The sequence below is a fragment of the Spermophilus citellus genome, assembly GCF_964194105.1.
Source record: "Spermophilus citellus genome assembly, chromosome: 8".
In the NCBI taxonomy this organism is placed as follows: domain Eukaryota; kingdom Metazoa; phylum Chordata; class Mammalia; order Rodentia; family Sciuridae; genus Spermophilus; species Spermophilus citellus.
Window position 1 is genome coordinate 136,572,736 of NC_138189.1, and position 27,919 is coordinate 136,600,654.

The 27,919-nt window shown below is 36.9% G+C and overlaps 1 protein-coding gene across 5 annotated transcripts in view; it reads left to right on the plus strand.

Annotated features, from left to right (window-relative positions):
- Window positions 1–27,919, plus strand: part of INPP4B (inositol polyphosphate-4-phosphatase type II B) — a 777,385-nt gene that overhangs the window by 145,664 nt on the left and 603,802 nt on the right. For all 5 annotated transcript variants that reach the window (XM_081304010.1, XM_081304015.1, XM_081304012.1 and 2 more), the window contains exon 3: window positions 20,911–20,973. The gene's annotated coding sequence lies outside the window, so the exon portion shown is untranslated. The remainder of the gene's footprint in view (window positions 1–20,910; window positions 20,974–27,919) is intronic.

The window sequence follows — 27,919 nt, forward strand, 5'->3', positions numbered from 1 at the left end:
TCTTTCCTCCTTTTAATTTGTTTATGTCAGGTATTTTGGTCACAGCAATAAAACACTGACTAGCAAAATACGAAGTAAAATTTCATTTGCAATTGTAGTTTTATTTTTTATATATGTTTATTTTTAATTTCTACACGTTACTGTTAGTCTTTTAAAACTATAATTGGTTTCAGTGTCCTATTTTTTTAGCTTCTTTGTTTATACATTTGGGATTTTAAGCATGTCCAATTTAAGTTATATATCTGACAATTCAAAAATATGAATTCCCTGGTGGTCCAATTCACTGTTTGTTCCTTCTTTGGACTTTCTGTAAAGAAGGCTTTTTTTTTATATAGGTTGTGTAATGTTGAATTATAAGCTTATTTTTTGGGGGGGGGGTTATTTAAAATTCAGGAATCCTGAGAGCTCAGAGATGAGGTTATATTCTTTTTAGAGAGGAATTAGTTTGCTCTGATTTAATTTTTCTGCTTGAAAATTTTCAGGACTTATAATCAGCTTTTGGGCTTGATTTTTATACTATCAGGGAAGGGAGAATGATTTATGCAGTTTTAGAAGATTTTCTGTTCCTTTATTCCAAATCAGGGATGTCACACAGATATTTTCTCCTGTCACTTACCCCTGCACCCCTTTTGGCCTACCCTTTTGGACTTTTCAATATTTAAATTGCTACTCCCCATCTTTTGCAATCCTACAATCTTGTTCACTATCTTCTATGAGGCTATTCAAATCCAAAATCTGGAGTCTATTAAAATCCGTGATCCTCGTGTTATTAAGCATTGTCAGGATGCCCGTGACTTGGCACTTAGCACTTGGATGCTACTACTTTCTCAGCTCTGACTTCAGTTTTGCCCATGAGGTCCTCCTTTCTGTCATGAGCTCAGCAAAGCATTTTAAACTGTGTTTGTTGTATTTTGTTAGTATTTATAAGAGTTCTAAGGCAGAGGAACTTTTTGAACGATTAATGTCACTGAAGCATAAATCCATTTACTGAGTACCATACAGTTTTTATTTTTGTCCCCCGTTTTGGTGACGCTTTGATAGTAGAATATGGACATCTTTATTTACAACTTAAATTTTCCTAGATTTATTTCTCTCACATTTAGATGTTGTTTGGTTTTCTGTGCATATACCTTTCACACTATGAATTATTTTTTTCTGCTGAATTATTTTTGCTGTTAATATCCTCCACTAAAAATGGTTGGTTTTAGAAAAATGTGGGCAAAAGAGTAATAGTTAGTTGAGCCTACTATTTTTAATGATAGTTATGTTGTATATCTAGATGTGTCAACTAAATTTTATACTTGTATTAATGAGTTATCAATGGAAACTCCCTACTGGTACTCCTCTCCTTTGGTTCATCCAAAAAATCATAAAGTAGTGAAAGTGTGTGTTATTGCCTCTCTTCTAAGGATTAACAGCAATAATTTGTGAAAAAGAATTGCTATAGTGATTAGCTTGAACAAGGATTGATAAAAGATGTCCCTGACATTTTTCAAATGTAATGTGCTTTTTTAGTGACATTGTGAATATTTAAGAAAACATTTAATTCAATAGACTGACTGATTGGAGTTCCCTGCCTTGATCCTAAATTTCTCTTTTATTAGTGTCTTTTCTAAATTATGAATGTTTCTCTTCCTTTCTGTCTTTGTTAGTGGTAGTTTTATTTTATTTCTTTTTTAGTGATAATGGTTTGTACCAGGATACTATATTGACAATTTTTGGCCATTTCAGCCCGATTTATTTCCATATGTTTCTCTAAAATATAAAAACATTTATCTTACACAATCATAGCATGATTATAACACCTGACAAAATTAAAATTAACTCTTTCTTACCATCTACTACCCAATATATACTCAAATATTTGTTGCTTTCCTATTGGCAAAATATTAAAGAATTGTTTTCCTCAACAGTATATACTGAAGTAAGTTAATATTCTTTTTTTTATTGGTTGTTCACAACATTACAAAGCTCTTGACATATAGTATTTCATACATTAGATTGAAGTGGGTTATGAACTCCCAATTTTAGCCCAAATGCAGATTGCAGAATCACGTCGGTTACACATCCACAATTTTACATAATGCCCTATTAGAAACTGTTGTATTCTGCTACTTTTCCTACCCCTACTATCCCCCCTCCCCTTCCCTCACATCTTCTCTCTCTACCCCATCTACTGTAATTCATTTTTCTCCTTGTTTATTTTCCTATTCCCCTCACAATCTCTTATATGTAATTTTGTATAGCAATGAGGGTCTCCCATCATTTCCATGCAATTTCCCTTTTCTCTCTCTTTCCCTCCCATCTCGTGTCTCTGTTTAATGTTAATCTTTTCTTCCTGCTCTTCCTCCCTACTCTGTTCATAGTTGCTCTCATTATATCAAAGAAGACATTTGGTATTTGTTTTTTAGGGATTGGCTAGCTTCACTAAGCATAATCTGCTCTAGTGCCATCCATTTCCCTGCAAATTCCATGATTTTGTCATTTTTTAGTGCTGCATAATATTCCATGGTGTATAAATGCCACATTTTTTTTTAAAGAGAGAGTGAGAGAGGAGAGAGAGAGAGGAGAGAGAAAGAGAGAATGAGAGAATTTTTAATATTTATTTTTTAGTTCTCAGCGGACACAACATCTTTGTTTGTATGTGGTGCTGAGGATCGAACCCGGGCTGCTCGCATGCCAGGCGAGCGCGCTACTGCTTGAGCCACATCCCCAGCCTGCCACATTTTTTTTTTTATCCATTCATCTATTGAAGGGCATCTGGGTTGGTTCCACAGTCTAGCTATTGTGAATTGTGCTGCTATGAACATCGATGTGGCAGTATCCCTGTAGCATGCTCTTTTAAGGTCTTCAGGGAATAGTCCGAGAAGGGCAATAGCAGGGTCAAATGGTGGTTCCATTCCCAGCTTTCCCAGGAATCTCCAAACTGCTTTCCAAATTGGCCGCACCAATTTGCAGTCCCACCAGCAATGTACAAGTGTACCCTTTTCTCCACATCCTCGCCAGCACTTGTTGTTGTTTGACTTCATAGTGGCTGCCAATCTTACTGGAGTTAGATGGTATCTTAGGGTGGTTTTGATTTGCATTTCTCTGACTGCTAGAGATGGTGAGCATTTTTTCATGTACTTGTTGATTGATTGTATGTCCTCCTCTGAGAAGTGTCTGTTCAGGTCCTTGGCCCATTTGTTGATTGGGTTATTTGTTATCTTATTGTCTAATTTTTTGAGTTCTTTGTATACTCTGGATATTAGGGCTCTATCTGAAGTGTGAGGAGTAAAAATTTGTTCCCAGGATGTAGGCTCCCTATTTACCTCTCTTATTGTTTCTCTTGCTGAGAAAAAACTTTTTAGTTTAAGTAAGTCCCATTTGTTGATTCTTGTTATTAACTCTTGTGCTATGGGTGTCCTATTAAGGAATTTGGAGCCCGACCCCACAATATGTAGATCGGAGCCAACTCTTTCTTCTATCAGACGCAGAGTCTCTGATTTGATATCAAGCTACTTGATCCATTTTGAGTTAACTTTTGTACATGGCGAGAGAAAGGGATTCAGTTTCATTTTGTTGCATATGGATTTCCAGTTTTCCCAGCACCATTTGTTGAAGATGCTATCCTTCCTCCATTGCATGCTTTTAGCCCCTTTATCAAATATAAGATAGTTGTAACTTTGTGGATTATTCTCTGTGTCCTCTATTCTATACCATTGGTCCACCCGCCTGTTTTGGTACCAGTACCATGCTGTTTTTGTCACTATTGCTCTGTAATATAGTTTGAAATCTGGTATCACTATACCACCTGATTCACACTTCATGTTTAGAATTGCTTTTGCTATTCTGGGTATTTTATTTTTCCATATGAATTTCATGATTGCTTTATCTATTTCTGCAAGAAATGCCATTGGGATTTTGATTGGCATTGCATTAAACCTATAGAGAACTTTTGGTAATATCGCCATTTTGATAATGTTAATTCTGCCTATCCATGAACAGGGTATATTTTTCCATCTTCTAAGATCTTCTTCTACTTCTCTCTTTAGGGTTCTGTAGTTTTCATTGTATAAATCTTTCACCTCTTTTGTTAGGTTGATTCCCAAGTATTTTATTTTTTTTTTGAGGGTATTGTGAATGGAGTGTTTTTCCTCATTTCCGTTTCAGAAGTTTTGTTGCTGATATACAGAAATGCCTTTGATTTATGTGTGTTGATTTTATATCCTGCCACTTTGCTGGATTCATTTATTAGTTCTAGTAGTTTCTTTGTAGATCCTTTTGGGTCTTCTAGGTATAGAATCATGTCGTCCGCAAATAGTGATAATTTAAGTTCTTCTTTTCCTATTTTTATGCCTTTAATTTCTTTTGTCTAATTGCTCTGGCTAGTATTTCAAGGACTAAATTAAATAGAAGTGGTGATAGAGGGCATCCCTGTCTTGTTCCAGATTTTAGAGGGAATGCCTTCAACTTTTGTCTATTCAGAATGATGCTAGCCTGAGGCTTAGCATAGATAGCTTTTACAATGTCAAGGTAAGTTCCTGTTATCCCTAGTTTTTCTAATGCTTTGAACATAAAGGGATGCTGTACTTTGTCGAATGCTTTCTCTGCGTCTATCGAGATGATCATATGGTTCTTATCTTTAAGTCTATTGATGTGGTGAATAACATTTATTGATTTCCGTATATTGAACCATCCTTGCATCCCAGGGATGAATCCTACTTGATCATGGTGCACAATTTTTTTGATGTGTTTTTGTATTCGATTTGCCAGAATTTTATTGAGGATATTTGCATCTAGGTTCATTAGAGATATTGGTCTGTAGTTTTCTTTCTTTGAGGTGTCTTTGTCTGGTTTCGGGATCAGGGTGATGTTGGCCTCATAGAATGAATTTGGAAGAGCTCCCTCTTTTCTATTTCCTGAAATAACTTGAAAAGTATTGGTATTAATTCTTCTTTAAAGGTTTTGTAAAACTCCGCTGTATACCCATCCGGTCCTGGGCTTTTCTTGGTTGGTAGTCTTTTGTTGGCTTCTTCAATTTCATCCATTGATATTGGTCTGTTCAAATTGTGTGTATCCTCCTGACTCAGTCTGGGCAAATCATATGACTTAAGAAATTTATCGATGTCTTCACTATCTTCTATTTTATTGAAATATAGGTTTTCAAAATAATTTCTAATTGTCTTCTGTATTTCTGTAGCATCTGTTGTGATATTGCCTTTTTCATCCCGTTTGTTAGTAATTTGAGTTCTCTCTCTTCTTCTCTTCGTTAGCATGGCTAAAGGTCTGTCGATCTTATTTATTTTTTCGAAGAACCAACTTTTAGTTTTGTTAATTTTTTCAATAGTTTCTTTTGTTTCAATTTCATTGATTTCCGCTCTGATTTTAATTATTTCTTGCCTTCTGCTACATTTGCTGTTGTTTTGCTCTTCCTTTTCTAGGGCTTTGAGATGAAGTGTGAGCTCATTTATTTGTTGGTTTTTTCTTTTTTTGAGGAATGACCACCAGGCGATGGATTTCCCTCTTAAAACTGCTTTCATTGTTTCCCATAGATTCCGATATGTTGTGTCTGTATTTTCATTTATCTCTAAGAATTTTTTTTTATTTCCTCCTTTATGTCTTCTGTAACCCATTGATCATTCAGTAACATATTGTTCATTTTCCATGTGATGTAGGATTTTTCCTTCCTTCTTTTATCATTGATTTCCAGTTTCATTCCATTATGATCAGATAAAATGCATGGTATTATCTCCACCCCTTTATATTTACTGAGGGTTTCCCTATGGCATAATATATGGTCTATTTTTGAGAAGGATCAATGTGCTGCTGAGAAAAAAGTATATCCATTTGATGATGGTTGATATATTCTATATATGTCAGTTAAGTCTAGGTTATTGATTGTGGTATTGAGTTCTATAGTTTCTTTATTCAACTTTTGTTTGGAGGATCTGTCCAATGGTGAGAGATGTGTGTTGAAGTCACCCATAATTATTGTGTTGTGGTCTATTTGATTCTTGAACTTGAGGAGAATTTGTTTTATGAATGTCGCAGCACCATTATTTGGTGCATAAATATTGATAATTGTTATGTCTTGTTGGTGAATGGTTCCTTTTAACAGTATATAATGTCCTTTCTTATCCCTTTTGATTAACTTAGTCTTGAAGTCGATTTTATTCTATATGAGAATGGCCACCCCTGCTTGCTTACGAGGACCGTGTGCGTGGTATATTTTTTCCCATCCTTTCACCTTCAGCCTGTGTATGTCTTTTCCAATCAGATGTGTCTCTTGGAGGCAGCATATTGTTGGATTTGTTTTTTTAATCCATGATACCAGCCTATGTCGCTTTATTGGAGAGTTTAAGCCATTAACATTCAGAGTTACTATTGATATATGGTTTGTAATTCCATGCATGTTTTATTATTTATCCTTTTTTTAAAAAAATTAGTTTGTTTCTCCATGATTATCTTTCCCCTCGCCCTCTGTCTTTACTGAGGCACTTCCTACTGATGGTTTTGGTTATTGGTTTTCATTTCTTCCTCGTGTAGTGTTTTGCTCAAAATGCTTTGCAATCCTGGTTTTCTGGCTGCAAATTCTTTTAACTTTTGTTTATCATGAAAGATTTTTATGTCGTTGTCATACCTGAAGCTTAGTTTTGCTGGATACAGAATTCTTGGTTGGCATCCATTGTCTTTCAGTGTTTGAAATACATTGTTCCATGACCTTCTTGCTTTCAGTGTCTGTGATGAAAAATCTGGTGTTAACCTTATTGGTTTACCCCTGGATGTAATTTGTCTCCTTTCTCTTGTAGCTTTTAATATTTTCTCTTTGTTCTGTATATTGGTTATCTTCATAACAATGTGTCTTGGCGTTGGTCTACTGTGATTTTGTGTGCTCGGTGTCCTGTATGCATCTTCAATTTGTATATCTGTTTCCTTTTTTATTTCTGGAAAGTTTTCTGTAATTATTTCATTCAGCAGGTTACTCATTCCCTTGGTTTGAATCTCTGTACCTTCTTCTATCCCGATGACTCGTAAGTTTGGTTTTTTTTTAATGTTATCCCACAACTCTTGGATGTTTTTCTCGTGATTTTTTACCAGCCTTTCTGAGTTGGCTAGACTCTTTTCAAGATGATATATTTTGTCTTCATTATCTGACGTTCTGGCTTCTACTTGCTCCACTCTGTTAGTGATACTCTCAATTGAGTTTTTAATTTGGTTTATCGTTTCCTTCATTTCTAGAATTATTGTTTGATTATTTTTTATAATCTCTATCTCCTGATAAAGATGCTTAACTTCTTCTTTTAGCTGTTTATGTAATTCATTCTCAATGTGTTCTTTTGCTGCTTGATTTTGCTGTCTCATATCCTCTTTAAGGTTCCATTCCATCTGTCTAAGGTGTTCCTTGAGTTCTTTATATGACCATTTTTCTGATGACTCTAGGTCCTCCTGAATATTTAGGCTGTCCTGCATTGTTTGTATTCCTTTTCTTCCTTGCTTTTTCAAGTTGCTCATGTTACTTCTTGTTCTGTTTGACTGCTGAGTTACTGTTTACTCCTATAAATTTGTTTGATGCTTGGAAGGAAAGGTATTAGAAGGGACGGGAAGAAGTCACTAAAGAGAATGAGAGTAAGCAGGTAGAATTCAAGGAAGGGGGAATAAGAAAATTGAAAAGAAATGAAAAGACAAAAGAAGAAAAAAATAGGAAATAAAAAAAGAAAAAATTTAATAATAATAATAATAATAAAAAAATTAAAATTAGAAGAAAAAAATTAAAAAAAATTGTAATAAAAATTTAAAAAACAAGAAGAAAGAAAAATGAAAATGAAAGAAAAAACCCAAATCAAAAAAGAGAAAAGGAAAAAACTAATAAATGCAGTCTTAGAGTTTGATTAACTTCTCTTCCAGTAGGTGGCGCTGTGCCCACCAGGCCAAGTTTCGCCTGTCAATACGCGGGAACCAATCACTGTGCAGTAGCTCCTCCTCCCAGACTGGGCGAGTCTCCAATCCTGAGTGCCTAGGGCCTCCTCTTGTGTCTAGTCATTTCCCCACTTTTCCTCTATCCAGGCCCCTCTCACGGGTGCCGCTCACCACAATATTGGCTACACACCAGGTCTGCTGCTCCCGGGAGCCCTGTTTTCATGAACGACTGGGCATAGTCTCCCAGTTTGCCATTCCCTCAGACCCTAAGTTTGTAGAGCTTGGGGCTGAGAATCCTCAGCGAATTTTACTTGCCCTCCGGTAGCCACGCCCCCGGTAGCCACGCCCCCGGTAGCTGATGCAAGATACCTCAGTTGTCGGCACTGGTGGGAGCGGTAGCCGGGAGTTCCGCGCCACGGTCCCATGCCACGTCTGACCACGTCTGATTCCCCCAGTCTGGCTATCGCGCTCACGGGAGAGCTGGGAGGGGCCCTTAAGGTTTCCCCGATGTGTGGAGAGGGAAGGCTAGGGAATTACACACCTGTAGCCGCAGGTTTCAATGAAGTTATCTCCTCTGCCGCAGTCTGGTGACGTCAGTTCTCTGTCATGGTGGTCTCTCTTGCAAATGGCGACAGTTCGTTTCCTTTTGCTGGGTGACCAATGCAACGGGTGGGTCCTTACTGTCTCTCCCAAGCCCCGTTTCAAACCTGTGGCCACTACCTATGAAGGCTCAGTTGGCATTTACCTCCGTAGGAACAGAAGGGCCGACCAGTTGTTTCAGCCGGATGGATTAGTGCTGAGTCACAGCTGTTTGTCTATGGGAAACAGGCGAATGGGAGCTTGAATTCAGCCGATCCGGGCTCAGTGTGTGTTCTGAGAGACCCAGACTGTTCGCCCCAGATCCACGTCAGTTCAGCATTGCCTAGTGATCCTGAACAAACAGAATTTAGATTGTTTACGACTCCCTATGTCCGCACAGCTGAATAGGTCAGAGACTTGATCTCTCCGTGCCCGCCGCCATGTTGGAATCATTCAAGTAAGTTAATATTCTTATCGTACCTAGCTCTTGTGTTGGAAAATTATTCAATAGCCAATACAAAGAGATAAGGTGATAAAAATTTTATGGTATTTTTTCAATCTTTGGATATTGGTACTTAATTCAAATAGTAAAAAAGACTTATTTTAAAAATTGAAATAGGATTGATTTTCTTTACATGAATCTCTTATGTTTGAAGTTTGTCTTAATGGTTTTCAATTTAGATATTTTCCTCTGTTTGAAGATTTACCTAGTTGCCTGTTTGGTTTGGGTGATTGTTGGTAATGGTTGTTCTAGTTAGAAGCAAGAATCATGTATCACTAAGTTCTCTTTCTGGAATTTCTTCAGGTCAACTGAAAAAAGCAAGAAACCCCTAGATTGACTTCTAAGTGAATTCCTAAAAACTAAGGAAACCTGAGAAGAATTTACAAAGGAATTGAGATCAACACTGTGTTATAGCATAGCATAAAATTGCACAGGATTTTGAGAAAACAGTAGCTTTTTTACTATTGATCTTTTAACTTGGGAACTCACATAGACATTTATAAGGCCACGCATTTATACACCAGAGCTAAAACCTGTCAACTCTGCCTGTTTCCAGTGGATGACATTTGTGATCACATGTGCAAAATACAATACCTTGCAAACAGCTAGCTTTTTCTGACAGCCCTCAAAACCTAACATGTTTATAAGAAGAGAAACTTTTCTGAGTCCTCAATAATTAATTCAGTAAAACGCAGTAACCCTGCTGGCGGAAAAGCTGATAGGGATGGAGAGAGACTCAATAATAATTTTAATAGGCTAGGAACACTTAGTGGTAAAATTGATAAGAGAATCTTTCACAGAACCTAGGGAAATAAATTAGTTGGAGGAAGGATTTTAAAAGCCTATAGTTTAGAAGAATGTATCTTGTAATGCAGACTTCTTAAGCTTTAATTTGCCTTCAGATCATCTGTAGTTCTTGGAAAATGAAGAATTTGACTCCGTTGGTCTGGACTAGAGCCTAGAATTCTGGATTACTAATGAGCCCCAAAGGAAGGTGCTGGTACTGGTTTATGGACCACCCTTTGATTATAATGGGTGTGAACTCCGAGATTTTGACTTTGGTAATGGCATGAGATATAAGATCAGAAAATATGTAATGAAATACATAAACAGTAATTCAATGAGTAGTGTTGGCTGTGTCTCTGTGTTTCAGTGTAAATAGAAAGAGGTATGTAAATTGCTTTAAACTCTCAGGGGATAGTACCTACTCTAAATTCAAAATGTTTACAATTTTAAGCATGCATGGAAAATAGAGAAGATAGCAAATGCATGCATAGAAAATAATTTTTGAGTACATACATTTAATGTAAAATGGGAGACTTCATAGTAATAAGTAATATATTTTAATGATGTGATGTAAGGACAGAACATATTTCAGAATAACAGTAACTCACATGGAAATAACAAGGTCTATTAGCCAAGGCAAAGAGTTAAAGGGAGGGATTGTTGCAGCCACCTGCAGTCAAATCCCATCTTTGCTTACTCTGTGGCTTAGGCAATGTGTGGCAACCATACTGTGCTTCAGCTTCTCTGTCTATAAAATAGAGATGATAGTTTGCCCAGCTATGAAGCTTCCTATGAGTATTAAATTAGAAAGATAGAAACTCAGAACAATGCCTGGTGTGTATTTGACAGTACTAAATGTTTGTTTTTATTATTATAATAATAATAAATTATTTTAAATTAATTCAGACTAAAAGATTTAAGAAAATCCTTAAAAACAGAAACTCCTTTGAGTCCTGCTGCTAATTGAATAAAAAAATTATTTTTTTTATTTTAATAAGCAGGAGGAAGTAAAAAATATGATTGAGGGAATAACACAGTAAAATTAAAGTCAACTCTTTGTATCTTTGGGTTCTACATCTGCAGATTGAAAATATTTGGGAAAACAATAGCATCTTTACTGACCATTTACAGATTTTTCTTGTCATTTCCTAAACAATACTGTGTGACAAATATTTACATAATATTTGTATTAGGGTGTATGGGAAAATGTCTGTAAGTTACATGCAACTACTATGCCATTTTATGTAAGGGACTTGAGAATCTGAGGATTTGGGTATTTACAGGGGATCTGGAACCAATCTCCTGTGGGATGTCTGTCAGTATCTGAGAAAAATGTTGAAATCAGCTCAGTAAAGTTCTGATTATTAAAAAATAGAACATAAAGCTAGATTTTAATTATTCCTATCTTTCAGCTTCTTAATATCCCTTACACATAGGATTTGGATTTTTGTTTTTATTTTATTGCTGATTTTCCTCTGGCAAGGATTAAGCATACATCAAAATGATGGGCCTTGATTATTACCTTTGTGTTCTCTCATTATTGATACTTGATCTAGGCATAGTTACAAAGAGAAGAAAAAAGATTTCTCTATTTTATTGCTTATAGAAAGTGACAAAAGGGTAATTATTGGACTTAATTTTTGTATTTTTATTTTTTCCCAAAATATAAATGCAGATATTTTCTAAACCTTTATTTTTGTTTTGTTTTGTTTCTCCTAGAATAATTTTTTTGTAAACTAATAAACAAGAAAAATGAGACAGAAATCCAATTGGTAGCATGGTTAGTAAGTGCAAAAGGAATTAAATTTCAGAAAATATAATACAATTGGATTAAAAGTGTTTTCTGACTGAAGACTCACAAATTTTAAAAATTTCTCAAAAATTTTTTGTTAAGTATTCCATGAACATGCTTTAAACCTGAATACCCATATACTCTATGCCATGCTGTATATATAAAAACAACAAGTAAGCAATTTGTGGAGGAATCTTAGAAGTCTGAAGTATGTAAAGTTGTTTCTGTTGTGGGAAAGGACTGATGTTCCGTGTCTGGGGCTGCCCTGAATCCTTGTTCTTCTCTGGTGATCACCCAGTGGCCAGGAATTAAGAACATTCATAGATTGGAATCTGCCCTTACAATTATTCTCAATTGTCTTTAAAATCAGTCATCATTTAAAAGACCAATTTCTGGATTTTTTTTTCAAGTGCTGAAACAGATAAGATTCTCAGTGTCACCTATTTTTTCTTTTTTAAGTATAACATGCATGTGGAAAAGCAAGCAAATCTTAAATGCACAGCTTGCTATTTTTTTTTTTTTTTTGCATGGGGAATACATTTGAAGATCCAATAGCAGATCAAGAAAAAACATTTTCAGTATCTCAGAGGCTCTCCCCAAGTCTCTTCTAAGCACTGTATACCTCACACGTTTTTCCTCCTCATTTTATATCCATATATGCTGATGCTAGTGAACTTAATGATGGGGTTACATCCTGATTGAAGTTGAAAATATCACAAGTTGAAAATACACCTAACCTATGGACCATCCTAACCTAGCAACACAGTACACCGCAGGGTTTCTGTTGTTTCCCCTTGTGATCATCTGGCTCACTGCCGTATCATATAGCTTATCATTAGCTCAGGAAAAGATAAAAATTCAAAATCAATATATGGCTTTTACTAACAGTGAATCTCTTTAATGCCATTGTAAAGTTGAACAATTGTAATTTGAACCATTTTAAGTTAGGAATGGTCTGTATTAGTTTGCTAGGGCTGCTATAACAAAATACCACAGACTATATGGCTTAAACAACAAATTTATTTTCTCACAGTTCTGGAAGTAAGAAGTTCAGGGTAAAGGTGTGGAAAAGATTCTTCCTGAGGCCTCCCTCTTTAGCTTGCAGGCAGAATCATCTGTGTATTCCCACAGTCTTTTCTGTGTGCTTGTGACTCTGTGGTGTTTGTCTGTTCGTCTGTCTCTTTTCATAAGGACATCATCCGCGATTCTGGATTAGAATGCCACTGAAATGACTTCATTTAACCTATATTATCTCCCTGGAGGTAAATTTTATTTGTATCTTTTGTCCATTTTTCTATCAAGTTGTCTGACTTGTTCGGATTGATTTGCAGGAGTTTGTGAACTCTGAATGTAGGATATTATTTTTTTTATTTTAATAAGCAGGAGGAAGTAAAAAATATGATTGAGGGAATAACACAGTAAAATTAAAGTCAACTCTTTGTATCTTTGGGTTCTACATCTGCAGATTGAAAATATTTGGGAAAACAATAGCATCTTTACTGACCATTTACAGATTTTTCTTGTCATTTCCTAAACAATACTGTGTGACAAATATTTACATAATATTTGTATTAGGGTGTATGGGAAAATGTCTGTAAGTTACATGCAACTACTATGCCATTTTATGTACGCGTGTATTGCAAGTCTGGTACGTGTGTTTGCACTCTGAGGCTTGCCTTTCTCTACTCGACATTGTGTGATGAAGAGAAGTTTTTAATTTAAATGCAGTCAAACTTACCGTGTTTTCCCTTCTATGGTTACCACTTAAATGCTATTTAAGAAATCATTGTCTACCCCAGAGGGAAAGAGATTTTCTTCTGCAAGCTTTCTTGTTTTATCTTCCACATTAGATATACAACCCTCTGAGTTGATGTTTGTTTATGTAGAAGTCGAGATTCACTTTTTTCCCAAGTGGGTACATATGCTTCATTCAGTGCCATTTAGTAAAGAAATTGTTCTTTTCTCCCCACTCAACCTTGTAAAACTCACTATAATTTACTGTCATAATTTGTGTGGGATTGTTTCTGGACTCTGGTTCCAAATATATATTCATCTGTCTTTGCACCAATTACTCGGTGTTTTAATTATAAAAGCCCTATAATGATATTTGATGTCTGATAATTTAAGACCTTCAGGTTTGTTTTCCTTTAATATTACCTGGCTCATCTTGACCCTTTACATTTCTGAATAAGTGTTAGCTTGTTAATGTTTGTAAAAATGAAAACAACCAAAAAACAGATTATTAGAATTTTTATTGTGATTATACTGAATAATATGGACCAACTTAGGGAGAATTAACATCTTAATAACTTTGAGCCTTACAATTAACAAGCATGTTGTATCCCTAACCATTAATTGGTCTGCATTATTTTCTCAATGTTTTATAAGTTTTTTGTGTATAGGTCATGAAAATGAACATCTCTTGTTAGAATTATTCCAAGTATTTAATATTTTATTCTATTTAAAGTGTTATAGCTTTTATTTTTATTTATTTATAACTTCTATGTTTATTTGATTATTCTCAATAGAATAATTGATTTTGGTACAATGAACCTGTATTCAGTCATTTTGCTAAATTTACTACTTACACCAAACAATTTTCTGTGGACTCTTTTCAATCATTAGTATTTTAAACTTAAGTGCATTTCATTATTTGTTAAAATAAATAAAATTATTTTCATTGTTATTTTTATTTGACAATTGTTATTTTTATTTCTAAATATTAATTGGATAGGAATAAAATCTAGAGTAAAATAAAAGTTAAACTCTAGATCTAGAGAATTTGGGATACTACATTATGCTTGCATAGATGCTAGAAAAATGGAATTACTCTCTCTTTCTACCTTCAGATGCATAATCCTCTTGAATAAATAAGTCTGGCCTTTGCTTTCCTCAGCTGTAAAATAGTGATCCTGGGCTAGTTGAGCTTTCATTACTTTTTATCATCATGGGCCACTCTTGTACTTTCAGACTTTTCCCCGTTTCTCTGCTTTTCCCTTTGTGGTCTAGTGATTTGGGGGGTAATGGGCCTCATTTAGGAGGAAGGAAGGAAGTGGGACCAAGCCACTCGGTACTTCCATGTCCCCTGCTCAGGGCTCTTTAGGACTTCACCTCCCATGGACACCTCACACAGTTTCTGGGGATATTAGGATTCTATCTGGGTCATCTCTTCTCATCCTCTGGACTTCTCCATGTTGTGTCAGTCCTCAATGCTGCTTCTCTCTGGGAATCCTGACTGTTCTCCAGTCTGTGCCCTATCAACTAGTTTGCCAGTCCAAACACTCCTGTCATCTCCATGCCACTTTCTTGTGGGGATTCAAATTAGAATGGAAATGAGGACTTTATATTTGTTCTCTTCCTCTTCTGTTGCTCTTCCTCTTTCCCACACACCTTGTGTTAGCACTGTGTCAAAATACCTGAGGTAATCTACAAGTAGAAAGTGGGGAGGACGGGAGGGAAAAGGAGGAAGGAACAGGGAGAATCATGAACTGAAATCCATTTCCATGCAGGTATAAGTCTGTCAGGATGAACCCAACTACTATGTATAATCATAAAGCTCTAATAAAAAAATAAAATTTAAAAAAGGAAAGGTTTACACAGTTTCAGAAGTTTTGGTCCATGGTCACTTAGACCTCTTCCTCTTTGAGTCTGTGGTGAGATAGTACATTGTGGTGGGGTCACATGGTGAATTGTCTGTCATATTATGGTGGTGGAGAAGCAAAGACAGGAAGGGGCCGGGATTACAATGTTCCTAGTGACCTAACTTCCTCCCACTAGGCCACGCCTCTTAAAGGTTTTACCACCTCTCAGTAGTGCCACAGGCTTAAAATGAAGTCTTTAATCTCCGGCCTTTGGGGGGCAGTCCAGGTCCAAACAGTTGCACAGTACTTGAGTTCAAGGTGGTTTTCCATAGAGCATCTTACTCTGTATGCTGTCTGCTGTTAGCACTGAAAAACTCCATGATCCACTTCTCTAACTTCTAATATCTTCATGGAAGCTTAACCTTAATTTAAAAACTGTTTTCTAAGAAAAGCCTGATATCGAAGACTGGTTTTGCTATCGATCCAGAGTTCTTTCCATGTGTCAAAATCTAGTGCTCTTTCTTAGTTCCTCTCTTTAATAATAATTCCGATCCTCTTAGAAGTAAATGCTATCTATAGTGGAAATGTGTGGTCTAACACAGAGAATCATCAATATTCCATTAGGATATATTTCCAAGTAATACCATCCCTGTCTTATGATGTCTTATCCCCTTCTTATATTTAGAGAACATGTATTCAAATGTTCTTTAAAATCATATGGCAATGGTAAAGAATTGCCATATAATTTTTATCATAGGATGTGATAAGATATTTATGCCATATCAGTCAGCTTTGTTTTATCTACATGGATAGACATTTAATATATAGTAATTGATGGTGTACTTATTAAGGACCTTCTTCCTATTTGCTGATTGTTGAATTAAGCACTGAAGGAGATGAGAGACATAAGATAAACCACCCTAGAGGAAGCTAAAATGTAGATAGGAGACAACAAGAGCAATGCAGATTATAGACATAGACCATAATTGCTAAATGAGGTCAGAGAATGGTAAAATCAAGAGTCCACAGTGCCTGGGGATCACTTCATGAAGAAGTTGGCATTAAAACCTTGACAGGCTGGTAAATTTGGAAGGCACCAAAAAGTCAGAACTGAATCACAACTGGAAGGAATAAACAAAGAGAATGAAACCGAGATAGAAAAACATAGCAGCTACTAGGTACTATGCTTGACTGAGTACGAAGGGTAATATTGAAAAGAACATGGAATGTTCAGGAAACTAAGGGGGGGCAGTTATATCCAGTAGACATGTTATTTTTAGCTGCTTCCCCTATAGGTCTCTTAAAGCTCAAATTGTAAAAAACTAAAATTGTTAAATTTGGACCTTGTAAAGCAATAGCTATCAGATACTCACATGATTTATAAGATAGATCACCTTATAGAAGTTCCCGAGAACAAAGATGAGAACTGGTTAGATAACTCTTATATTCCTAATCTAAAGAGTTGGGAGATTAGACCATCACAGGAAGGTTTATTTTAAATGAACTCAGAGTGTCCTGGTGATATTAACAAGGAGAGAGGGTGGTGTGTTTCCCCCTGAGGGATAGAGAGAGGTACTTCAAGGAGACTCAGTGAAGAGGTTAAGAGGTATCAAGTTTGGGGAGCTAGTGGAGCCTGTGGTGAGGCAGTATAGTACACTGGTTTCTGATGAACCTAAGTGCCAAGGGTCCAAGAGATGAGCTACGGAGAAGCCCTCATGGTATAGCAGTAGAGATGCTGACCTGCAGTGAGCCTGTTCTTCCAGGGACCGTTTTTCTGGAAGACATGTAGGCCTTGAGAGCTGTCATGAAGCTGTTTTGCTCCTTCCCTTAAGACTCAGCAGCAGCTGAAGTGGTCTCAGGAGCTAGAAGCTGTGGGTGTCTCTTGGGGCTGGGGATGCCGTGGTAAAGTGAGACCCACATCAAGAACATTCCAGATGAAAGGGGCCCAGTGAGTAGAGAAGGGGATCACTGAAGAACCTGAAATGACACCCACAGGGAGAGAAGCAGCTTTGAACTCACCAGCCCCAGAGAGTGAGCCTTCTTGGCTCAGTGACCAGACAGTAAACCCTTTTCTTCTCCATTGATCTTCTCTTTCCCCACCCTCCCCTTTTTACCCTGCTCCCATATTCCAGAGACATCAGAATACAAAATTAACTAGCTGGGAAAGAGGGGATTTTGGGGGGGGGAGGGTGGTAGTGGAGGGGAAATCCCTCTTCACTGGCTATTGGCTTCTACTTCTGGCAGACTCTAGCTAATTGTCCATGTGCAGCCGGATGTCCACTGACTGACCTGAGAATGTGCTTGGTGAGTGTAGAAATAGAAAGTCTGGTGGTGCATTTTCAAAATGTAGTATTCAGCCTTAATTCGATCCAATTGTAGTCATTTTAATTATAGCCCTTCCCTTTTGCCCACCCTAATTCTAAAATTAGCCAATTGCATAGATGGTACCCTTGAGTCCAAACAGGCCAAAGGGAGCTCTGCCTTAGATATACAAACAGGCAGAGTGTCTTGCTAGCCAGGTTCAAGAGCATGTCCTTCTGGCAGAAGGAAAGGTTTGCCTTGCCCACTCAAACACTTGAGGATGTGTTTGATTTCTTGGGGTACTTTCTTATTTGTAACAGTGAATCAAAAGAACTGTAAATGTTTTCTTTTATTTCTCAATGATCAGAGTCTAGGTAGAGGCCTGATTGTTGTTGGCTGAAATGAGGTATAAGTTTCCTATGGCTGCTGTAACAAAGTACCACAAACTGAGTGACTTAGAACAATAAAAATTTGCTTTCTCACATTTCTAGAGACTATATGTCTAGAATCAAGGTATGAGAGGGTTGTAGTCTCTGTGAAGGCTTTTGGGAGAATCTGGTCCATGCTTTCCTTTTAGCTTGCTGGCTGTGCTTGTAGCTCCTTGGTTGTAGGTGCAGCGTTTTGGTCTCTGCCTGCCTGCTCACATGATGTTCTCCTCATGTGTGTCTTTGCTTCACCTGACTTTCTCTTCTTTGTGTATATCTATACATCTCTGTGTTCTCATCTTTTCTTATAAGGACACCAGTCATATTGGACTAAGGGTTCACTCAATGCTAATATAACTTCACCTTAATTTACACCTTAATTGTATCTGCAAAATTCCATTTCCAAATAAGGCTACATTCAGAAGTACCAGGGTAAGACTTCAGTATATGCTTTTGGGGGATATAATTTAATCCACAACAGATGTTACGCAGACTTTGGTCTACTTGATGCCCAACCCAGAATTAGGGACTGTTGTTGGTGTGAATCAAAGTTGCTTCCTAGTTTCCTTTCTAATCCTATATGTTGCCCTTTTTCAAAATACACAGTATAAATGTTTAAAACAGTATTTCTTAGTCTATTCCTATTGGGAATATATCTACTAGAAATACCTCTATGTTTTGTCCATTTTCATTCCAATGCTGTAACCAATGTTCCTCTTCTTTGACATTCTCTGACAATTTAGGAGAAGTTGAGAAGACACACATTGGGGAGTAAGAGGTCTCATATTGATCGTATCCATATTTTTTAATACTATTAGCTCTTTGTATGTGTTATTCCATCTCTGTGGAAAATCGTGCCTGTGTTAGTCAGCTTCCTGTTATCCTAACAAAATGTGTGAGATAATTAACTCATGATGAGGGAAGATTTTCCTGGGCTCATGGTTCTGGAGGTTGAAGTCTAAGATCAAATGGCCCCATGACTCTGGGCCTCTGACAAGGGGAGCCCATCATGCCTAGAGCATATGGTGGAGCAAATTGTTTTCCTCCCGATCCAGGAAGCACAGAGGAAGAGGAAGGGCCAGGTTCTCCCAGTCTCCTTTGGGGGTAGGTCCTTAGTAACCAAAGGAACTTAGGCCTTACCTACTAACGGCCCACCACCTCGCAATAGCATCACCCTGGGGACCAAGCCTTTAGCCCATAGACCTTTAGGGGACATTCAACATCCAAACTATAGCACCACAGCAGACTCAGTCTTTCAAGATCCTTCTGTTTTATAAAACTTTCTTAGACCTCACAGGACTGTTAGCTATGTGTAGCAGTCCAGCTTTCTGATTAGTGTTTCAAAGTTTCTCTTTTATTATTCCTGTCCCTCTGTAATCTTGCGCAGAACACTGTTTCAAGACTTTCTGCTAATTCAGCACATTTTATGTTAATAATGGCTTTTTTTTTTTAACCAATTACTTGGAATAATTGTCTGTGAAACTGCCCTCCTTGAGAATCTCAATCTCTCTCTCTCTCTCTCTCTCTCTCTCTCTCTCTCTCTCTCTCTCTTTTGATTGTGGTTTCTCTTGAATACTCAGTTTCTGTGAATACTCAGTTCCATTCAGAAAAGACCTCGTAAGCTCTTTTCTGAATGGAACTGAGTATTCACAGAGTAGACAAGGGCCCGATGATGCTTTAAGTGACTCTTGAAGTCCATCACAATGTCTTGATGGGCTTCTTCCAAGTAAAATCCTAAGCAAAATCAAGAGGAGCCACTGCAGTGCAGCAGTTGACAGCTTGCTAATAATCTTCTGAAATACTCTTCAATCTTTTTTTACCAACCTGCATTCACAGAGTCAGATTAATAAATAGAAAAAAATCAGGCAATGTCCTGTGTGATGTGATTTAATCACTCTACTGTGTGGCTCACTAGGCATTGATTGTCAATGGGGCAGTGAAATTCTTTTTTTTTTTTTTTAAGGAGAACTGTGCTAATAATAGCAAAAATGATGTTGATAATAATACTGGCTAACGCTTAGCTTGGTGTGATGGATGTCCTTTGTATGTGTTTATCTCACTTAACTTTTGTATCAGCCCTGTGAAGAAGGAAGAATTATTCCCATATTACATAGGAACAATGAAGTTTTCCGTGAGTTTCATTTAGTTGCCCAAGATCACACAGCTGCTACGATGTTGTTGTGATTGCAGTAATAAGATGATTCATATAACAACTGCTGTGGCCAATCAATCAGTGTTGTTAACTGTTAACATTCCTTCCGTCAAATAAGTTTCTTGGGTAAGAATTTTAGATTCATCCCTTATCTATGCAACAGCCCTTTCTGGAAAACTATTGCTCAGACTTGAATTTCTTATTCTCCAATCTGAACACTCAGATAATGATGCAATAAAATCTTTTATGGGATACTCCTCAAGATTGTTATATGCTACGGGAGGGGATAAGATATATTTTCATAACTTCTGACTTCTGTAAAGTACTTTCCTCCTCGTAGCAGCACTGAAAAGCTTTGAAATTGCATCTCATAAGGAGGGTAATCTGCAATTATTTACAGAGTCATCCCACAATATCTCATCACTTTTGTGGAAAGACCCAAAATTTCATGAATATTTTAAAGCCCATACTCACTAGGAGAGGGAGGAAAGAAGTTTAGATAATTGCAAATTCCATTTCAGTCTGTTGTATTCCGGGTAAATGTTCAGTCCCAACATGGCTTACATCTTGTCTTGTGAAATGATGGAAGCTAATGCCTTTCCTTGCTCAAGTGCAAATCTCATTCCCATGTGAGAAGAAAAGAGAAGCAAAGAAAACAGACTGGGTATCTGCCACAGTCACCCATGTTCTCAGCTACAGGGGAGAGAGGACCTTTGGGGAAGTTATTTGGCATTTAAAGCAAGTGGTTCTTGAGGCACCTACTGAATGGAGCTGAATATTTTGTTAAATGATTCTCTTCTCTGACCTTTATTACTAATGAATCTTCTTTAAGAAGCCTTTAAAAAGTAAAAAGAAAGGTTGTTTTTATTAATCTCCTCTCTTTTTGCCCACAGAACTCAAAGAAATGGTGTTACCTGGCAGGAGATCTCCTGTCTTTTATGAAAAATCAGACCAAGGTAGTAATGCTTATTTTGAATTGATATGTTTTTCAGTCTATTTCTTTGATTGCTCTGGTTTTCAACATTGGGTGATTCATCAAAAAAGTAAATCATGCACTGAAAAGTAGAGGGAAGGGTTTATGATGACCACGATATTCATGGAGTGAACAATAAATTTTTTAAATATATAATAGTTTATGAAAACATTATGGATAATGGTTAATTTTTTGAGACTGCTTTTTCATTTATGTTAATATATGAATAGGATCTTGACGAGAAGATTGCATTCTCTTCATTTGGAAATAACTCCCAATTGGCATATCATATTTACAGATGATATGCAGTAAGAGAAAGATTCTTGTCGGGGTAGAGTAATGAGAGTTTTTTCCTTTATTAAGCATTAGTCTGATGGCTTTACATATTTTTCTGAATATGCAAAAAATTGATGCAAATTCCTAGAAAATTTGAAGTTTTATGAAGATACTCTGGTACAAACCACGTATTTTCTCTGGAAGATTGAGTTATATCATGCAGTTGTTGAATAGCATGCCTGATTATGCTTAACAGATTGCATCTTTAGTTGCTAAATTTTCAAATTGCTATCTGATTTATTTACATATGTTGTCCTAAGAATATGAAAACTCATGCAAATATTCTAATGACATATACATGTAAACAAAGTGTGAGCACAGATGCAGATAAGCAATATGTGCATGTTTACCAACAAAGCTTCTAGCTCAAAAGAGATTTTTATAGAAAAGTTTCAGACAGGTTAGAATTGTGAAGGGAACTAGATGCATCTATTGAGTACTATCTGTTTGTTACAGCTACAATGTCACTATGCATATAGGAACATATTTATTAATTGAAATCTATTATATGGTTGCATTTTAATTGGTATTGACTGAATTTTGTTTATAATTAATGGTTGAATTTTCCCCAAATGAGTATTGAAACAAAGATTGAATTTTGAATTTCATTGACATCAGGACAGAATTTTTTTTCTGAACTTTGATTTGCAGTTGAACAAAAATAAACTGTTAAATTGAACTACATATTGGAGCATTTCTACTTATTTTTGGCTTTCAATGAATTCTTCAAAGGAGATGTAAACCCCTTGAGAAAACAGCTTTTCTTCTTTTAAGGGGATTTCTAAAAATTGTAGTCACTTTTTCCAAGTTTCATTTGCATGAAAATGTTAATTCAAACTATAGTATTTTATATAATTAATGAGATGAGTTAAGTGTTGCCTATTGCATAGGTCTGTGATTCCCCAAAGAGGGATGAGATAACGAACACTAATATGTAATATGAGAAGAAGCTGGAGCTCAGCTATGTGATCCAGGTGTAGGGAGACAGTTGGTGGTAAAGTGCTTGCTGGGGAGGAGTCGGTGGAGAAGAGAAGCTCATGAATGAGGAGCAGCCACTGAGGAGCATCTTGGACCCATATTCTTTGGAATGAAAATAAGGAAGTAGGGGAGGGCAGACTCACAGTGCATTTGTTTGAACTTTTTCTTTTCTTAGAGATAGTTGAATACTAATAGTTCCAGTTATTAGGCAGTAATTTGATTTATTTCAGGTATGGATCAACTTATTTTGAAATGCACATAGTAGAGGAGGAGTTAGGATGAGGAGGGAGGGAATTTCCATTAACATGATAGAACTTCTAGCATCTGTGTACCCAGAGTAACAAATTTGCTTCTTTCCACTGTGAGAATAAAAGAAGCATTTGTGTCGTACCAAAGTTCAAGTGCTTTTCCAAGCTAAAACTCCCCAAGAGATTCTTATTTAGGATGTCTGTGCATTTGTGTCAGGCTAAGAGCAGGCTGTGGAGGAGCAGCTTGGGGTGGGAGAAGTGGGTTCACGTTATTAACTCTCTAGGTTTGTCCATTAGCTTCACTTAATGAGAGGTGTTTCCATCTTATAAAATTCCTGTTAATAAGACAGTGCTAATGGATGCTCTGTTATCTCAGATGAGATGCTTGCATTTAAATTTAAGTTTTTTAATAGCAGAAGTTTAAGTTTATAGTGAAGGTGCTATTTTTAGATAAATGCTACTGTTCAGCTTTTTTTTTTTTCCTAAGCTGTACATGAAAACACTCATTTTGTGTAGGATGATGACTAACACACTCATTTTGTGTAAGATTAATTCTGGCGGTGGAGTCCAGAGAAGTCTGTGGGACTCACAGACACTGTGTGTGTGTGTGTGTGTGTGTGTGTGTGTGCGTGTGTGTAGAACCTGCAAATTCCACATTCAATGAAAAGGGTATTTACATAACTTTTCATGTAATATCTTATTAAGTGAAGTTAATGGTATCTATTAATCAAACTGTTCTTAATTTTGTCATCCAAAGATAGAGGCAACTTTAATTAGGTTAAAATGTCCTTCTTATGTACCTAGCGAGACAATGATGTGTGTGGGCAGGGGGGAGAGAAAGAGACATATTCTGTTCAATTTTTATAGGTTTTTATTCCTGAAAATATTGAATTTCAACTGAGAAAATTACATTTCTGTAATTGTTTTTATTCTCCAGAGATGGTGAATTTAATTCTTACATGTATTTAACTTTTTCTATAAGAAAATTGAAATTTTATAGTAAGGATTTAGCAACATTTTGAAGTATGATAGGTTGATATCAAGAAAGTGAAAAATGCATTTTGAGAAATGAAAATAAACTGGATCATAAGAGTGGTGTATAGTTCTACTTATGTTCAAGAACACTAAGAAATAAGTTACTTAATCATTTTTTTTACAGGTTGGTTTTATTTTGGTTTATTATTTGATGTAGAAAATTTTGTAGATGTACTTTGTGTTGAGATTTAAAAGGATAAATATGTTGAACATTTTAGGAACTTACTACAAATTATATATCATTTGCCTATTATAAAAACAACAATGGAAACGACATGAAAAGCTGCAGGTTGATAAGTGAACAGCTGTGAATTGAAATGAGTCAAATGTTTCTATGGCTTGTGATGAAACATGAGATGTAGTTTGCCAATGCCTGAATTAGATTCCATGTCCGACATGCACAGAGCTTTACACAAAGAGTGTAGCATCAGGCAAAGCACGCTCCTACTGCAAATAAGAGAGCTAGTCATTGAATACTTTCATGGAGAAGTGATGAAACACAGTTCTTAAGGGAGAATTTCCATGAGAAGAGTTAGTATAGTAGTTCTAAGAATTTGGCTTTGGTGATTTTTATGGTTCGTGTCATGTGTAGAAGTACCTGGGCTTTCTGACTCTCCTTGAGGATTAGTTTCTGAGGGATGCTGGATGTGTTTAAACATGAAAAAAGCTCCCAAGACTATGAACCATAGCATTATTTAGAGTAGCTCCTGCTAATATTCAAGTTCATTCATCAATTTCCCACTGGTTTCTTATGTTATTTGTTTCTGTTACTCTTTGTCTTTGTCCTAAAAACACCCTCTTTTTTTTTTTTCTGCCTTACTCCACAGCCTATACATAACCTTAGAGCGTGTCCTTAAGAATTGGCTTCTGGAGTCCCCATCACATCCGCCTCTCTCCCTTAGTCTTCGTTGACTCAGTACAGACCTTAGATGTAATACCTGTCAATATCATTGATTGGCATATATGGTTGTGTTCTTATGTGAGTACATACATGTGCATATATAATTTTATATAAAGGTGCATACATAGACATGGTTTATTTTTTCTTTAATATGATTATAAAAATTATCTTTCTGCTATTCACTTTTGCTCCCACTTGTGAGTAAAGTAGACACATTTTGAATGAGTGCTCTCTTTGAATTCCTAAATCTCCAGGATTTCTACTGAAGGAATATTTAAAAGGCTAAAGGTTTCTTTTGTACTATGGGAGTCAGGATTTAGCTATATTTTGTGTTAAGTAGGACTACCTTGAGAACTCACTCTACTGCTTATTTTCAAAGAGAATAAAATCTAAATTTAAATCCACTAACTTCTAAAGCTGTTGTAGGGACATTCTTTTCACCAAGGGGAGATGGCCTAATTCTATCACCTGCTGGCTTTGTGCCACTTTGCACATGTCTTGGAGAAAAATTTTGACCTTAGCTCTTCAGCAAAGTCATTTTTGCCTAAGAACAAATCAGTGCCTTATAAGAGCACCAGCTAACTCATATTTTCCATCAGAATCAATAACAAAACACAAGTTAGAATTGCCAGCTCATTCAATTACATATTCATTTATCAATTCAGTATTTACCTGCTGTGTTCACAGGGCTCTCACTGGACTGGAAGTCCATCCAGTGCTGGAGAGTCTGCTGCTTGTTCTCAACATACCCCAAGTACATATGTGCATGCCACACACAGGACCCAGAACCCCCTTGCATACTGGTGGAAGTTATCTCTGCTCTCCTTATTATTTTCACACAGATTCCAATCTCTTTCAGGTTCTTAGGCATATCACCGTTCATATGGATGGTTGGAAACCATTAAGACAGTCCCTGGCAGCTGCTCTTAAGTCTTTGGCAGTAGTTGCATCTCATGTGGAGGAATTGTATAGCTCTTTTGAATGTGCATGTCTGTGTGTGGATATGGGGTCTGAAAGGACCTACACCTAGCTCTACAGTGGAGCCTCTCCAGGCAAGGATTTTAAAGGTATCAAATCCTAGGTGAAGAAACAAAAATAGGGTTATGGTTATTTGAAATGTTGAGGTGTAATTAGGTTTATTGGGGTCGGGGCAGAGTGTTTGGGAATTTGAGCTTCTAGGGAACTGGTGATTCCTAGTAAAGACTAATGAACTTGACAAAATTGGCTTTAGCAGTTATATTTTCATTTCTTCAGATTTGCAGTGTTAGCATAAAGGGGAATCACTTCCTTGAGGAAAAAGTGGTCTGGACTGGAACAAATAATTTGTAATGTAGGATGTCTACTAGGCTTTGCAGGTACAACCATGAAAAAAATTATATATATATATATATAGAGAGAGAGAGAGAGAGGGGGGGGGGGAGGGAGGGAGGAAGGGAGGTTGATATATATTCCTCTTCCTTTCAAATGCATTTGGCTTTTAAAAAATTATGCCACTAGATGTCAGCAGCAACCACCTAGGGTTCCTCTGACCTTAGATTGTAACAACAACAACAACAAAAAAGTACTTTGTTGATCAATCCAAAAGAAGACAGGGCAAGATTCTGAACAGTCTCTGGCTGAAATATACTGGTGGACAAATATCTGTGTGCAGCTCCTGCATGTAATCAGAAGACAAAGATTATGATAGATAAAAAGTATTTGGGAGGATTAAAGATGGCAGGCCAGAGGGAGCAGTATTCTGTGTTGCTCCATGACCTGAGACTCAAGTAGTGAGAAGACTGCTTCTCTGCAAGTGATATTCCTGCTCCACGCAGGACATTACTATGCCCTACATGGCTCAAGGCCTCAGTGTCAGAGTAGGTCTCCCAACTACTTGCCCACGCAGGACCACTGGGTACTGAGCAAGACCATTGATGGCAGCACCTGCACTTTCAGCCACCCACCTGGGCAGACATCACTGATGCTGCTCCCCTGCAGGACACCACTTCCGTCTGGACCCCCATCTACCAATGGGGGGCTACCGTCTTGGTCCTCTGCAGCAGCACGGGTAGTTCCCTAGACACTGTCGCCTGTCTGCATCTGGGAACTTCACATAGGCTCTGATGTCAGTGACAGCCACACACTGCATGCCACAGAATTCATCATCCAATGCCATTGCTTGGCTCCCCCTACCTGACTGAAGACCTCACCACTGAAAGCAGGCACCTACATCTTGGGTCACCTTCATCACCATCTTTAGTAGGGACAACTCCCAGTTTGGAACTGTGACTGGACAGGTACCCAGTTTCTAACTCCCCTCTCTCCGCAGCAGCCGTTACCCTGGCACAGTGACACCCTGGTTACTTTCACCATCCTGAGGGCTGAGATATCAGTTAACAGACAACCCCACCTATTGGATGAGAAGGGAAGCAGGAAAGATACTGATCTCTAACCAAACATCCTCCTTCAAGATATTTTTCCCTCTCCTCTCTATTCTCCTGCCCCTCCACCCCTGTCCCCAACATATGTGAAACCAAGAACTATGCATGAATTAGGATTTTAAGGATTGGGAGGTCTAAATAGTATATTACAGTTGTATTGTATTTATTTTTTCCCACCAATTCTATTATTTTAACATTTTTATTTTTCTTAATATGTGTTTGTTTTAAGTACTCTACTCTCTTCCCACTTGTCTACCCAAAATTAATTCCTCTTCTACTCCTGCTACTAATCTTCCTCTTTAGATTTCTCTTTTACACCTCCTAAGATATAATAACTCTCTAGCTTCACCTCCTACCTCCTCAGCATATCAATCTATACCTCAGCCTCAGTTCTTTGTTCACCATCAGAAATTGTAGACCCTTTATAAACCTACTGAGTATATTATAGATAATAATTGAATTCATCATTTCTGTATATTGTGACCAAACTGTAAATGTCTTAATAGAAAACATTTGCTTTTAGGGTGGATATTGTTTATATTGGGATCTGTAAACATTGTCCTTCACCTCAAAGGAGAGGTATTATAGTACCTTACAGGGGTACTATAAGCCTATAGGGCAAAAACAGTAATGCCTTGGATCCACAGTGCTAGAAGGGAAGATACCCAAGCAATATGAAAAGACAAGGGAAGAAAGTGCCCCAAACAAATCAAGATACCACATTATTAGAATCCATGGCCAGCACAGCAGAAGAAATTACAGAGAAGGAGTTCAAGATATACATAATTAAAATGTTCTGTGAATTAAGAGGTGATATAAGAGAGAAATTATAGGCAGCAAAATATCATTTTGACAAAGAGATACATAAGCAAATACAGGAAGCAAAAGATTGCTTCATAGTGAGATAAAGGTTCTTAAAAAAACCCAGAAATCCTTGAAATGAAGGAAATGATAAACCAAATTAAAAGTTCAATTGAAAACATCACAAACAGATTATACCACTTTGAAGAC